Source organism: Cyprinus carpio, chromosome B24 (genome assembly GCF_018340385.1).
Source record: "Cyprinus carpio isolate SPL01 chromosome B24, ASM1834038v1, whole genome shotgun sequence".
Classification (NCBI taxonomy): Eukaryota; Metazoa; Chordata; class Actinopteri; order Cypriniformes; family Cyprinidae; genus Cyprinus; species Cyprinus carpio.
The window spans coordinates 16,871,995-16,887,544 of record NC_056620.1 but is presented as its reverse complement, the minus strand read 5'-3'; positions in this window follow the sequence as shown (position 1 = coordinate 16,887,544).

The window sequence follows — 15,550 nt, the reverse complement described above, 5'->3', positions numbered from 1 at the left end:
TCTGTTTCACTTTCACTGAATTGTAATGCTTCTGGTAATATATAATTAACAAATTGTTAAATTAAAAGTTATTTTATGTATTAAAATAGTAGCTTATAATATATATGTGCATATTTATTATAAGCTATTATTTTACATACCACATTTCTAGCAAAAAAATAAATTTAAATGACATTGAAAATATTCTGAAGTTGCTCTTCATGAGTTCTTTCTAACGTGGTAAAATTGAGAGTCAGTGTTGGTTTCCTGCAGTCTGCTGGTGTGGTTAGTGTTTAGAAGGGGCTGCTGTGTCAAAGTCTCTGTGGTCATTCACCGAACTCGGGGGGAAATACGCATTAAGCATACATACAGCCTTTTTCCAAGTACAGAGGACACAATTTCTAATAATCAAACCCATTAAGTCATATGTGAGTGTTTCATCTGGAAATAATGTGATGTTGAATGTTCCTCATAAAAAATAAAAACAGAAAAACTTTTTAAACTGTTTTAAGCTCAGATTTTTATGTGATTTATACACATTGAAAAAAAAAAATCTTTTCCAGTTACCAAACAGTAGAAATTGGAGTATTTAGGTTTGAAGGCCTTAATATTGTCAGATAACCTTAAACCTTACTTCTAACCCTAAAGTCAGTACACTCTCAGTAATAAAGGTACAAAAGCTGTCACTGGGGCAGTATCTTTTGAAAAGGTACACTTTTGTACCTATTAGGTTCTAATATGTAAACTTTAAGTACTAATATGTATCTTTAAGGTACCAAAATGTACCCTTAAGGTACAAATATGCACCTTTTGAAAGGGTACCGCCCAAGTGACAGCTGTTGTACCTTTATTTCTGAGAGTGTACATGTTGTTAAGTAATGTTAATTACACTGTAACAAGGATACCGTTAAAATAAGGTGTAACCAAATATTTGCAGAAAGCAAAGCTGGTGAGTATAATAAGCGGGCATCTTTTGACGTGCATCTACAGCTGTGTCTGACAGACTAGTGAAAGTCATTGTGGTGTACTGCAACATCATGTGACCTTTAGCATGTTCTGTGTAAAGATCAGATGAGGCTCGGCAGGGACTACAAGTGGCCCACAAAACTTTTCCTTCCTCACAAAACCTACATAAGGCTCTAAGACACATTCATATGTAGAGCAACTGCAATAAACAAATAAATACAGATGCAGCATTTTGCAAACCATCTAAATGAAGAGTGGCACGCTATCGATGAATGCGAGCATATGTGATTTCCGTTGAGCTAGATTGATTGCTTGATTGACTGATAGGTTAGCCTTTTCTCATACCTGACAGGAAATTTCTTTGCAGCAACTCCAAGCATGGACCAGACATTATGCACTTTGACAAGCAATATAAATGACACAATATGCAAAACAGCAAACTACAGATTGTGGGGTAACATCTGAAGGCACATGAAGCCGTGGAAACGATTGGATTCTACAGTAGAAGAGGTTTCACTCACTGATCTATGATATAGAACATATAAAGATCAGTGGTTTCACTGTATAAAGCTGGAAACAGCCAGACATGATACTTTTTAAAACCCCAATCTTGATGCCTGAGCTATAAATGTCATGTGATTAATTACCATTGAGCCACAAGAAAATGAGGTCATGACCACAGTGACACCACAAAAGCGCATATACTATATATAACATAATGTCATTAATGCAGTTTATGGTGCTTGAAAATTATATGACTACCTGAATAATGGTGTAGTTACAACATCAACCACCAGGGGATTGTTGATGGAATAGGAACTAAATAGAAGCTATTTTAATAGCCATTGAATTGAAAATGCACAGATGAGAGTTAAAATATGATTATTTAACCTCTTAAGACCCTGCGGCCTCATGTGAGGACATTATATTTTTGTGAATTTCTCTGAGACTGTACATGCCACAGTTGTAAGTCTGGATGTCATGTACAGAGCACATTCAGGGCTTTTTAGAGATGTTTCCACTCCCTCTCCTTGGTCATCAAATATGTCTGAAATTAATTTAGTGACACTCTTATGGAAATATGATAATATTTTGTAATTATCATTTAAATCTAATTTTTAAATTGTGTGTCATAATTCAGCATCTCAGGAAAATGTTATGGGGTTTCAAATCAAACTATGACTTTCTGTTACGAAACAGGACGTTGATTTCATACATGTACTCATATGAGGACACCGGGACTAAAAGCATGTTTATTACCCATTTTGGGAGATATAACAAATGAATAACGAAGGAAATTATATTTCAATATTCTATGAAATATTATATATTATTATGAAAATTTGGTAATTTGAGGCCTGGATATTGTAAATTTTTAATTTGCTAATAATCCCATTATTACACTTCTTTTTTCATTACATGTTGCCCCAAAAACACATTAATATGCAAATTAGATTCAGTTTATAGATACATTGTATATAATGAGAAAACCTGTTTATTTTACACACATTTTGCAGAAAGAAAAATGGTATATTGAATCATTCTGTTATAACCGAGCGGCAACCTCCCGGTCTCTCTCGTAAAGCCAACACGGAAGTGACTAAAACTGCAATTCATCGACTGGCCGCTTGAGGCTGGCTGCAAAAGGGAGTCAGTCCCATAGACTCCCCATGTTAAATGCCAGACTTTATACCAGAAAAAAAAAAAACAGGTTTACAGCCTGGTTCAAAAAATGATTTTGGTCTATATAGCTAAATTTGCCCTTCATGACAACTGTGAGGGGGGTGAATTTTTTATAACTCATCCGATTAAATTATATTAAGCCTTAAAGTTCTGCATAATTAAGGGCGTGGCCACTTGAGTGACAGGTGGATTGCCACTGCTGACACGGCTGTCGAGCTAGGTGGGCATGGCTTCAGCAACCAGCTCCCGCCTTTTTGCCCATGTTCGATTATCCGAGCGAGTTGCATGGTGACGCACTGGCAAGATGGCGACGGCCTGCTCTGCACACTTTGAGCTTCAAAAACGCTCTTCAGGAGTCTACGGGTGATGTCACGGACACTATGTCCATGTTTTTATACAATCTATGGTTATAACCAGGGACAGACTGGGAGTGAAAAACGGCCCTGGATTTTCTCCAAAGTAGGCCCACCAAAACTACAAACAGTCCCTACTATCTCACAATATTACAGCAATTCAGTGGCATTTATGGCAAATAACATCACAAAAGCCATGTTGACCCTGCTGACAAAAACAACAGAAACCATCACAGAAATTCGAATGATTTCCACTACAAATACCATTACAAACTATCAACTTTTAACCATTAAAACCATTAAATAATGGTGTCATGTAGTGTGTTTTTTGGGACATATTACATTAGGATTTAATGGTTTTAACAAAAGCCACCAACAGAAGGCGACCAATTAACAGTAGAGACCAACAGGCACAATAACAGTTTCCATTAAAACCAATACAATTTCATTATTACCAGTAAAACCGTTACAAATTATGTGATGGTTTCTATTTTTATTTTTTTATTTTTTTCAGTATTGAAATAAATGTATTATTGTATGAACTAAAATACTTGAAATCTATAAAAAAAGAGCAGAATGCAAAATGTATATGACAATAATAAGCATAAACCTAGAATCTAGAAACCTGAAACAAGAGAATTCTTTAATTTGAGTATTTACATGTCTCTCTTAGTTTATTTCATTCAACTCAATAGTCCTATCCCTCAAATATAAAGTATTGTGTGTGTGTGTGTGTGTGTGTGTCATTTTAATCAGACTTATCACCTTATAGGTGATTTCATTCAACTCAATAGGCCTATCCCTCGAATGTAACCCATTGTAGAATCGCTGCTGTCTCTTTATGTATGAAGTATGAAGTAATAAATAGCAGTGAACATTCAGACTAGGGGTGTCCTGGGATTTTAATATAGTGCTCATAGGCTACATGCTCAATAGCAGGGATGGGCCACTTTGATAGTGACGAGGGCCAGCATTTTTTCTCCTTTATACCAAGGGGCCAGATTACTAATCCACATTCACACACTTTTTACATCGTCTTACTCAATTTCCTTTTTATTGAAAGAAAATTAAACCTTTAGCGCGTACGATCACACCGGTGTGATCAGTCTTGGCTGGTCCCTGAAGCGTACGATCACACCGGTGTGATTAGAACTTTTAGTGCGTTCACGTCATTCTGAATTTAAATCCGCTTTCGCGCTTTGGCTGGCGCAGAGCCAGATCAGACGCGCTGAGCGCTGGACATCTTAATCACAAATATTCAGTGTTTTTTTCAACCATATAATGCTATAGTTTTATTTTTCAGATATTTAAAAACACATAGTAGTAGCAAAAAAAAACATAACATTTGCAGTGTTAAAATACACGCTGATGTCTATGGAAAAGGCAAAATGACCCTTACAAATATAATCTGACTACGTTTTTAAAATGATATCATATAGAGATTGTGTAGGTAACTATAACGTTTACTCTGCCCTTCTCCTAGTTTAGCAAGACCTACTTTAACGTGTTTCGGGAAGAAAGGATGAATTTGCGTGCTGTAAATCCCACAGCTCGGGATTCAGCGCGAACTAACATGGCGGCGCCCATCACCCGGTATAGATTAACTAACACGGTCGATATAAAAGTGTTTAAACTACCAATATATTTACTTGCACATTTTCAGAACGGAATTATTAGTCCATAATATAATATGTTTGGTGAATTACAATAAAAAGGAAAACCTTAGCGTCCATGTGTCATAGATCTATTTTGGATTGTTGTCACATGACAAGCATGACGCTTCGCCATGGAAACCACTGGGTACACTCTAAATAACGGGCAGCTGAAAATATCACGACGGAGTCTTCAGCTTGAAATTTTAAAACTCACGTGCGTTCTTTTGTACAATTAATTTTGTTCTTAAAGATTTCACTTGTGCAGGAGCTAATTCGTCTCCCTTTGGTAACAGTTGACAGAACATCAAACAAATAAACGCCAATTGCCTTGTCTGAAATTTGCAACAAACAAATGTCAAGGTCCCTATTCAGTGATACAGAACTTTCTGAAAACAACATAAGAGGACAGTTTACTAATCTTATTAAAATTGCACAAATAAATCGTTTCTTTCAAAAATGTCCATTGCATAAAATAACCAGAACTGCAGATTTTAAAAATAAATTGTAAGAGCTTTAAGACCTTTTACGACCTGCACTTCACATTTCAGCCTTTAAACAATTTTTAAGAAAGAAGACTTCAAAAGTACCCGCGGAATTAATTTAAGAATTACATCAATTATCATTAAATGCAAAATATATCTTCTGTCTTAGTTGTTTCATTTGCAAATGCATTAGCTTTTGTTGACAATGCATTGGTTACCTTTGAAATTTGCAGACAAGTGTAGACGAGCTTACGAAAAAGCACATTCCGTTCTCTGCCAGCAGTGTTTCACTTTCGAAATGACGATTTAACGGCAGAACAGATTTCCGCGCACTCCAAAACATAAAGCGCTCATTTATTCATTGATACATTTTTGAAGTTTAAATCTACATACTAATCTGTATTTCAATTCGGTCTTCTTTCTGACTGGAATTTAAGACCTCTTATATGGTCACTTTTTAACGTTATTAGAGTTTAGTTAATGTTTACATTTAGAAGCAAGGACCCTACGGAAACCCTAAGAATTAGTTCAGGGCAAACATTTCTGTCATGGCATTTGCGAAAAGCTCCTGTTGACAAATGATAGTACCTTTGCAACTGAGACAAGTATAACTTTACGTCCGACTTACATTTGTGAGCAGTGGTGTTAAAATGGATCAAATAACCGAGATTTCCAAACACTCCAAACATCAAAAGTATTCCATTGAACAACGTCACTTTATTTGACACACACTCTTATACGGCAGTTTCGGTTTCTTATAAGCAAAAATAGATTGCATTAGCGCCCCCTTTGTCGGCTGTCAACGTCACTTTATCTGACACTTTTTCTTTGATGATAAATCAGTCAGGCCGACGGCCGTTTGATGGCCGTCCAGATGGCCAGTCCGCCCCTGGAACATAGTTTATAGGTGATTTACAAATCATTATTATTATTATTATTATCAAAAAGAAATTGAGACCCAAAAATCACTACCAATAACATAATTATTTTTAAGAAATTGAGTCCCGATGTGCTCTACCGAGGACATAGCATTACTTATTTTAAGAAATTGAGTCCCGATGTGCTCTACCGAGGACATAGCATTACTTATGACTAAAAAACCAAACAATTTAAATATTTTTTTTTTTTTTACATTTTTTTTTAATGCTCTAAACAATGTAAAGACATGGAAAAAAATATTTTTTTCCTAAAACTTTTTTCTCAGGTCTTAAGAGGTTAAAGCTGTTTATTGTGTATGACCAGTAAAAAACAATATCCAGGCCTCTTGTTTTCAAATCAAACAGGGAGACTGTCTTGCTATGATGCAATACGTTCTGTAAAATGTGATGAACATGAATCTTCACACCTATATGTGCCATTATGCAGACAGCAACAGGTACCGGTGGTGTGTTTTCAGTGGTCTGAGTTGTTGCTTTTCAAAGGGATGAATAATGTGCAATACAAAGAAGAATATGAAGTGTGAAAATGCGATAGAACTGATATGTGACTAAGAATTCATCAAAAAAGTGAGGAAATGCATTACAAAATGGGCTTTCAACACTGAAACAGACATGAGCACTCAGCAGATGGCAGCATTTAACAAAAAAATAAGAAAAAAATAACGAAAGAAAGAAACAAAGTCCATCACTAGGGGGCGCTACTGGCATTCATAAATGTTTATCAAATTAGACTAATGATAAGTCATGTGCCTTAAAATGTACTTCAGACAACAAATTAAGTCTCAATTAAAAAAAGGAGAATAAATGTTTAGATAAACAGCATCAATATATAATATTACTTTAGTCATTTTATAATGTTCTGACTTCACTTAGTGAAGCCAGGCTAAAAGAGATAGTTTCATATTTAAAGAATTGTATATTCATTTATTCAGTTATATTCATAACTGTTTCGTATTATTGTGGGTAGCACCCTTGCACAAATTTATTAGGGTAAGCTTCCGTTCACATAACACAGGTACCAAAGTGTGATACTTCTGTATGTTATCCACAAGTGTCACACACACACACACACACACACACACACACACACAAAAATAATAATAATAAATAAATAAATAAATAAATAATGAAATGAAATAAATAATAAAAAATAATAAAATAAAATAAAATAAAATGACAGAAAGATTCTGAAAGTGTATAGTGTTAAAGAACATTTATAATTTACTGTAGTACTGTATCTTAAGTATTTTGGTGGAAACTGTGGTTACCATGGTAAATATTTGTAAATCAAACAATGACTCAGATAAGCTCCATTTTACTCCCACAAAACAGGTGATGGTGTATATTGATTAGTCATTGGTCTGGTGTTTGTTCTCACACAGTTGTCAGTCACAAGGGAACTGTCTCAGTCATTATAAGGTTTTGACTCAAATGCCCAGTTACACAAATGTGTGTTTCTCTATAAGTGTTTTTATATCAAAGTTTAGGAGAACTAGTTTTATATCTTCCACAAAGGGAACTTTGTTTAGTTGAGCAGAACTATGTATCTAACATGACAACTCAGTAACCAATATGCTATATATCTGTATAAACAAGCATTAAGACTCTCCAAAAAACATATTTGAACTTAAAACTATAGTAGACTGTAGAAGAATTTCAGTCAGGTTTCAGGCCCCACCATAGCACAGAAACTGCACTTGCTAAGATTACAAATGACTTGCTTCTTGCGTCAAGACCAAGGCTGCATCTCATTGCTAGTTTTACTTGATCTTAGTGCTGCAGTCGACACCATAGATCATGGCATACTCATAGATCGATTACAAAACTATACAGGTATTCAAGGGCAGGCTTTAAGATGGTTTAGATCCTACCTGTCCGATCGCTACCACTTTGTTTATTTAAGTGGGGAGTCACCTCAATTATCACCAGTAAAATATGGAGTGCCACTAAATTATCTAAGATAACAGAGTGTGTTAAAAATGTAAAAGATTGGATGACCAACAATTTTCTACTATTAAATTCTGATAAGACAGAGATATTACTTTTTGGACCAAAAAACAGTACACAGAATCTCTTGGATTACAATTTGCAACTAGACAGATGTACTGTTACTTCCTCTACAGTCAAAAATCTGGGTGTTATATTAGACAACAACTTTTCTTTTGAAAATCATATTTCCCATGTTACAAAAATAGCATTCCTCCATCTTAGAAACATTGCCAAACTACGAAACATGTTATCTGTTTCTGATGCAGAAAAGCTAGTTCATGCATTCATGACCTCTAGACTGGACTATTGTAATGCACTGCTAGGTGGTTGTCCTGCCTCTTCAGTAAACAAGTACAGGTAGTCCAAAATGCAGCGGCTAGAGTCCTTACCAGGTCAAGAAAATATAATCATATTACCCCAATTTTACAGTCTCTGCACTGGCTACCTATTATGTTCCGTATCAGTTACAAATTATTATTACTTGCCTACAAGGCCCTTAAAGGTTTAGCTCCTGTGTACCTAACTAGTCTTCTACCACGCTACAACCCATCACGCTCCCTATGGTCGCAAAATTCTGGACTTTTGGTAGTACCTAGAATAGCAAAGTCCACTAAAGGAGGTAGAGCTTTTTCGCATTTGGCTCCCAAACTCTGGAATAGCCTTCCTGATAACGTTTGGGGTTCAGACACACTTTCTCTGTTTAAATCTAGATTAAAAACACACCTCTTTGGCCAAGCATACAAATAATGCATCTCATAATCTTGGACTGCAGTTATATCTGATCAAATGCGCATCATTTTCCTTTAGCTTGGGTTAAACAAATTAATTTTACTTGGTTGGAACGGCTATGCTAAATATGTCTCTATTTGTTTCTCTGTTTTGCCACGGGATTTACACAAGCTTCAGTCTGGATCCAGAACACCTGAGAAGAGATGATGCCAACCCCTCAGAGGACCTCAGATGATGCCAACCCTGAAACAACATACAGAACTACCACATTTTGCTATAAGTTTGATTTCATCATATAATAATTGTTGTTAATAGTGTTCATCATCTGTTTGATTACGTATTTAATTGATTTTTTCCATACATTTCTGCCATATGTACATAAACTGAGTCATCACTGATAAGCTACTACTAAATATTGTAGAAACTTAATTTTCTGTAAAGTTGCTTTGCAACGATTTGTATCGTAAAAAGCGCTAAACAAATAAACTTGAATTGAATTGAACTATAGTATTTCTCAAAGGAGTATATGATGCAGTCTGCAAGTTCAAACTTTTCATGTCTGAATATTTACTATTTCCTGTTATCAGCGTTCATCTGTGGTTTGACTAAGTGCTAACCGCTAACAAACACATTTTTTGCTAAGCTTGCACAGCACAGAAAGGCTAAGGTTACAAGTCAGAGATATTAAGTTAAACACAAGCATTGTCTAAATGAAATCAAAGAACACATAGTATACAAATTTACAATGTTATACTGTTAATAATATGCCATAATAATAATATTGCATAATTTTGGATTTAGTTTAACAGAAGTTTCATTCTGACTGGTACATTTACTGACAGGCGGCTGTAGACTTTGTTTCCATTTTGCAAAACACACATTTAAAAATACATGAGGTTAAAAGTTGTGTGGGCCACCATGATAGTGCACATACCGTACGCACAGAGTCTCAGTGACTCGTCAGCAACGTGGGATGATTTCATCTTGACTACTTGAGCAACTTCCTGAGCTGTGGTTTCTTGTCTCGCTTTGCTATCTTTGCATGCATCACCTACACTAACGCTTGAGCTTTCCTTAGAAACACTGCGACGCAAATCAACCCAAGGGTCACCAAGACTTTGTTTAATTTTTCATGAGTTTGAACATTTATAACCACTTTTTTTTTTAAATCCACATGACAGTATCAGTCCTAGACATGGGAGCAAAGGGTGGAGAATATTTCAACAGTCTGTCCCACCCCCAGGACTTGTATGAGGTGAGATCCAGGAAGCAAGTTGACAAGATAACCAGTGACCCCTACAATACCCCTCTTATTGGATCATCCAGCTCCTAAAATAATTCTTGTGTTGAAAAACAAAATTAATACATGCCTTACAATGGTAAATTAGAATAACAATGTCAGCACAGACATTGACAAATGTCTGTAACAAATACATAGATAGATAGATAGATAGATAGATAGATAGATAGATAGATAGATAGATAGATAGATAGATAGATAGATAGATAGATAGATAGATAGATAGATAGATAGATAGATAGATAGATAGATAAGATGCAGCAACAAAATGTTTTTGATAGAAATTTGATTTGAGATGCACCGATATTAAAATTCTGGCCGATATGATAATTATTTATGTTATGATTTAATGTTGACCAATAAATGACCAAAATTCTACAAATTTTTTCTAAATAAATCAAAAATTTTAATGTAAAAGATACAAATGAGTTTAGGCGACAATACCATACAGTATGAAAAATACATAGATATTCACTTTTTGATTTGCTAAAAGTTACATTTATATTTGCACATACAGATCTACATTATTAGTATTTTTGGTAATACTTTAGATTAGGGACTACTGTTTACTTTTAACTAGTTGCTTATTAACATGCATATTACTAGAATATTGACTGTTTATTATGACTTATAATGCACATATTAATGCATTATTCTGCATGACCATATTCTAGATTGTCTTAACCTCACCCCACACCTAAACACAATTACAACAATTACCCTATTTACTATTACTAAGAAACAAAAACTACAATTACCATATAAAACACTAATAAGAAGTAAATTATGAGTTTGAGGGAAAACTCTTAGTTAATAGTGAATATGTGTGTTCCCTAATATAAAGTGTTATTTTTTTTGTAAGAGATTTATACTTAACTTTTTGTAAGAGAACACAATAGTAATACTAAGAAATTTTTCTGATTTTATATCAGATGGTACCTATATATATATATATATATATATATATATATATATATATATATATATATATCATGCATTCTGTGCCTAACTCTTGATTTGATATTAATATTCATACTCCTTTGTATGAATCTGATTATATTGCCAAATTGGTCTGCTATATTGTATTATATACTGTGTATTGTACATTTTGCACTTGATATGTATATATTTTAATGTTATCTATCATAAATATATACTGTGTATTGAGATATATCATGAGTACAGAATATGGCATGTTTGCTGTGTCAACCAACCAATGTGATTCTGAATTATTTGTTTGTTTGTTAGTTTTTTGTATTTTTCAATAGTTTGAGAATGAGCCTGAGACCGAGCAGACAGAACTTTTAAATTCCATGACCATTAACCACAAGTTCCTCAATCTCCTCTGTGTTGGTTAAGCAGCACAAGAAAGTAAATGCATGTCGGCACTGTGGCTAATCTGTAAGCCACAGAAAGAAAATGGGGGGAAAAATAGCCTCTCACGTTTTAAAACTGGTTGAAGCTGTGATGTTACCAAAATGATGCAGAGGAAAGCTCTAAAGACAGACTCTTAAAACCAGCCATGACTCTGCTGTCATGTGATGTGACTGTGGGGATTTCCTGTCCTGACTGTGACTAAAGCCTTAAACTCACTTGGACTATAACTGTCCACCACATATAAAAATAACTCCTCTTGGCTGGAATGTACTGCACCAAATGCTAATTTTGTATGTGGAATATTCCCTTGTTAAATATATATAAAAGAGAAGAGGATGTGAGAAGTGACATTCACAGACCAGCATTTATGGTCAAGACCAAATAAGGCAATGATGCATACTGAAGACCGGGGCTAGTTGTCACATCAAAAGCTGTCACAAAGTCTTTTTCTCAGTAACTGTAAGGTTTAGAGTCACACGTCCAGTACACAATTTGATTTGAATTTTCAATTACACAAAAATAAATGTATTTTATATATATATATATATATATATATATATATATATATATATATATATATATATATATATATACAATATATATATATATATATATATATATATATATATATATGAATGACAGTGTATACTATACCAATACCTTCAATATTCTGTATTTATTGCATTTTATTTCATGATTTACAATTTTTATTATTTAATAAAGGTCACACTAAAAAATCTTGCTAACTAATGGATTCTCAGTCTTGAATGGGTGCCGTCAAAATGAGAGCTCCAACTGCTTGATGGCATTAAGGTGCTGTATGTGTGGTTTAACTGTGGTTATCATGATCTAAATATATCCTACTATGGAAGACCAATGGTTAATTTTAATAAAATTCAAATAGTCAAAATAATTACATTTCGGACAGGGCAGGGCAGGGCAGGACAGGACAGGACAGGACAGGACAGGAAAGGAAAGGAAAGGAAAGGAAAGGAAAGGAAAGGAAAGAAAAGAAAAGAAAAGAAAAGGAAAGGAAAGGAAAGGAAAGGAAAGGAAAGGAAAGGAAAAGGAAAGGAAAGGAAAGGAAAGACGTGTGGCCATGTTCATTTGTGCTCTGTATTTCGTGAACACGCACCTGATACACACCCAGAGCAGTATTAAGGATGTGAACACACACCTGGTTTTGGTATTGAGGTGTTATTTTATTGTGACCATCTTTTGTAATTCGCCACAGCCATATTTCCCAGCCCTAATCTTGAATTTTAAATACATTTTCACCAAATTTTCATTTTTGGGTGAACTGTTCCTTTAATATTACTGTTCCTCGGTAATTCGCCACAGAAATAGCACTTTTTAATCACAGACTTCTAGTTCTGAATTAACAAAATAAAAGTTATAAAAGCGAAAAAATATTATTTATTAAGATTAATTAAGGTTACCAAAAATAATGATTTGGTATATTACCCGTCACATTTTTTTTACACACAAGTACCGGCCTAATGTCTGCCACATTTTTGCATGCACCATTTTTTTCCATTTGAACATTTTGCACATAGGAAACACGATGTGGTTTGTTTTCACACAAGCTTCTGTGCAGTTAAATTGCTATTGGTTTCACTTTACACTCTTACACTTATATCCTAAATGCATGAATTATTTAATTAAAATGTGTTACTTATTTAATCATATAATGCAATAATACACTTGTCGACAGTGCTGATCAGTTGTGACAATGTTATTTAATTTCCAATGTTTTTCCTGATTAACTCATTCTAGCTAAATTAAAGAACAACGACAGAGCATCATCATCAGACTAGCGTGACAAGATTATTATTCAGTCCTGTATTTTTGACCCCTTTCACATGTCCAGATTTGACACTGGTCCAATGACAGAAACCCTACACATGACGATACTCTCCTGTCATCCTTGACTTGTCATTTCAAACAATTACATCATTTAGCTAATATCTCTGTGAATCAACAACTTAACTGTAAATGTTCATCTTTTAGAAGTAACCTCAATAACTCTGTGGATGTCATGCTGCAGAGTGATTAATCATGGCGTAAGTTATTACATTATGAAGCATGAACAAAGACAAAACTTCCCTTTTCTGAGGACATAAAAAGCAATACGGCCCAAGAGCAGCAAACAGTTTGTGGAATCTGATAGCACACAGGATCCCTCAGGCAACATGCACCTGTCCTCAGCATCTCATCAAATGATCTGTTTGTTTTCTTTGGTTATATTCCTGTGTGCTTTTATATCAGGAGGTGAGTGTCCTTCGACTACTGCACTACTGCACACAAATTGACATTTGCACTCAATACTTAAGGAAAATGTAATTAAAAAAATAATAATAATTTTTCTTATAATATTGGGGGGAAAAAAAATTCAACATAAACCTAATTAAATTCGTATAGATTATGCTTAAAACAAGGACAATGTATTAAGAATACTCTGCTTAAGATATATTCTCTCAAAACAAGTATTAATATCTTATGCAGTTATTACAGTTTTGCTTTATTTGCGCTGTTACACTTTGAGAGCTTCTGAAATCAACTTAAAATGGGAAAAACTTTTATTTATGGATGTTTTTCTGTCTGCTTGCAGTGATCTCTCATGACCCTATAAGGCCAACCTGCTGCAAGGAGGAGATGATCACGGATAAAGAACCATTGATCAGAATCACAAGTTGTTACATCCTTCCAGCAACACGCAAATGTCTTGCATCTATAGTGTAAGTCAGTCCATTTAAATTAAAAAAAAAAAAAAAAAAATTCACCTGCCTGTCAACTCTCTTCTTTTGTCAAAGAGCATTTTATTGCATATATTTCTAAATACATTTCACCTTTCATCTTTACAGGTTCGTTGATAAAGATAACTGGTTGCGCTGCATTGATCCTAAGGCTCCATGGCTCAGTAAAAGGATAAAACGTCTACAAAAGGTTAGAGTTTACAGATTATGATAAGAGTATGTAAGGAGTAATGCAGAATAGTTAAACTGAATAAAATATGACAACCTCTTCATGGTTTATACAAACACAGTGTATTGTAAATTGGTCTATATAATATATATATATATATATGTATGTAGATATGTATGTATATTATATGTATATATATATATATATATATATATATATATATATATATATATATATATGTATGTATATATATATGTAGGTATATATATATAATATATATGTATATATATATATATATATATATATTTATATATAATATATATATATATATATATATATATATATACAGCAAAGGGCTACTTCCTAACCTGTTTTTCTTCTGTTCTAATTCAACAGAATGGTGTGATTTGTAAAGATTATACTAAATCTGAAGATAAAGTCATGGGGACCAAACATCTGTGAACTTCACCCAGAACTTGGGGTCTTCACCAGCCACACCAGCAAGGCTTCTTTTCCATCCCTGTTAGCCAGACAAGCTACACTGTACTACACAATTCTGACCATAATACACACGGCTCTTCTACGCTGGAAAAATATGTTGAACATATTGCACAAAGGAAACAATCTGCGGTTTGCTTTCACACTTAGCTGCTGTGCAGTCTAAGTATAGTTATTCCTTTGCCATTTTATTTATTTTTTCAAATATTGATGTCCTAGTTTTATTTATAATGCTTAATTTATAAATCTTTATTTTCTTTTTAGAATTGAATGTATTATGCATTTGCTATAAGTACTGTTTTTTGTTTGTTTAATATATTTAATTGGATTTTAATATAACAGAGTATATATTTATTTTCCTATTATGACTTATATAATATTATTTCTCTTTTTTTCTCTAACTTATGACATCAGTTAAAGTGCTTGAAGTTTATTGGATGCAGTATGTATTTAAACAAAGAGAAATTTTAATAAACACTTTACTAAATATTGGTCTTCTGGAATCAGATTTATCTAAAAACCAATTTAATAGAATATAACTAATATAAGTTTATTTCTGAATTTCTCCTGTGACTGTCTTAACCTCTGATTAAAGGCCTGAGGCCTACATGAATGAGGAGAGGTTAGCGACATCTTCTGAAATGATTTAAAAATATCAGAACATCTAAGGAGGGTC